This window comes from Carcharodon carcharias, chromosome X, assembly GCF_017639515.1.
Source record: "Carcharodon carcharias isolate sCarCar2 chromosome X, sCarCar2.pri, whole genome shotgun sequence".
NCBI classification, from domain to species: domain Eukaryota; kingdom Metazoa; phylum Chordata; class Chondrichthyes; order Lamniformes; family Lamnidae; genus Carcharodon; species Carcharodon carcharias.
In genome coordinates, this window is record NC_054507.1 from 25,798,563 (window position 1) to 25,800,599 (window position 2,037).

Here is a 2,037-nt window from a genome sequence, read left to right on the forward strand (position 1 = left end):
GTGTGAGCCGGATCTACCGTCATGCGCCTCAACGCAGACGCATTACCGGCGTAACTGTGGGGTAAAGCAGAGCAGGGTAACTGGAAGCTAAATAAAGCCATAATAAATAAGAGGCGGCCGCCATTTGGCCTTTTCAACCCTGCTCCACTTCAATAAAATCATGGCCGATGTCTCCTTAACTCCACTTTCCTGCCTTTTCCCATAAACCTCGACTCCCCTATAGCTCAAACACCTGTAACTCAGCCAGGGGGCCAACTCCCAGCAAAGGACACTTTGTCATCCCACCCGAACCTGGAAGAGCTGGGGGCAGGGAGAAGGTGCACCAGTCGCTAGAGCCCCTCTAGAGATGGGACAACAAGCTGCCAGGAGATCGTGGCACACGCACAAAATTCAGAGGTACAGAATATGGAACACTGTCTCAGACGGGGGCAACCCAGGACAAGCCCGTTATTTTACAGGACGGTTGGTCACCCTGAACTCAGCCTTGAATATATTCAATGACCCCAGCCTCCACTGCTCTCTGGTGAAGAGAATTCCACAGACTAACGACTCAGAAAAAATTCCTCCTCCTCTGTCTTAAATGGAAGACCCCTTATTTTTAAACCACGGGCCCTAATTCTAGATTCTTGCACCGGGGAAAACATCCTCTCAACATCTATCCTGTTGGGTTCCCTCAGAATCGTATATGTTTCAATAAGATGACCTCTCATTCTTCTATAGTCCAATAAGCATAGGACCAACCTGCTCAACCATTCATCATAAGCCAACCCTTGCATCTCAGGAATCAGCTGAGTGAACCTTCTCTGAACTGCCTCCAATGCAACTACATCCCTCAAGTGAGAAGGCCAAAACTGTACTCAGTACTCCAGGTGCAGTCAAACCAATGCCCTGTAACAAGACTTCTCTACTGTTATACACCATCCTCCTTGCAATAAAGGCCAACATCCATTTGCCTTCCTAATTATTTGCTGTACCTGCATGTTAACATTTTGTGATCCATGTACAAGGCCACCTAGATCCCTTTGTACTGCAGAATTCTAGAGTCTCTCCATTTAAATACTATGCTTTTCTATTCTTCCTGCCAATTTTTTTTTTTGCCCACGCACTTGCCAATCTCCATTTGCAGACTCTTGTACCCTCCTTACAACTCTCTTTCCTACTATCTTTGCATCAATGGGACCAGGCTAACTGTGGTAACCAAGAACAGTGTAACTATGGGGTAAACCAGTTCATTCCCATACACCACAGCAGTCTCGTTCTATGGTACAAACTTTGATTTGACAAGTATTATGGAAGGAGTAGAATAGCTAAACAGCAAAAGTCAAGAGACTGCAAAGAGCAGGGTTTTGCCCGGGACAAAAAAAAACTTGCATTTATATAGCACCTTTCATAACCTCAGAACTTTTGTAGTGTGGTCACTGTTGTAATGTTGGAAATGTGGCAGTCAATTTGCACACAGCAAGCTCCCACAAACAGCAGTGTGTTAATGACTAGATAATTTAAGTTAATTGAGGGATAAATATTGGCTAGGACACCAGAGATAACTGTTCTTCAAAATACTACCATGGGATCTTTTACATCCACCTGTAAGAGCAGCCAGGACTTTAGTTTAATACTTCATCTGAAAGACAGAACTTCCGACCATACAGCAATCCCACTGTACTGGAATGTCAGCCCAGATTTTTATGCTTTGAGATGATCCACTGATATAGGAAAGCTAGGTATGCCCCATATATCATATTACAGAAATACAAACCACATAAGTTGAACTGAAGGACTACGATCGTAACTTGTTCTGCACATTTTTTCCTTTGTGCTTATAGAAGCAATTGGTACCACTGAACAAGTACTTACACGTACAGCAGACCCCATATTCTGTCAAAGAGTACATACCTCCATAAAGTTGCCAACCTCCATCCCCACCTCATCAATAAGTAATTAAAAAGACTACTGGAATTGTAGCCTTTATATCCGAGGGGCTTCAGTTATAGAATCATGGAAAGACCCTATCTGAACTATTGCATTCAATTTTGGGCA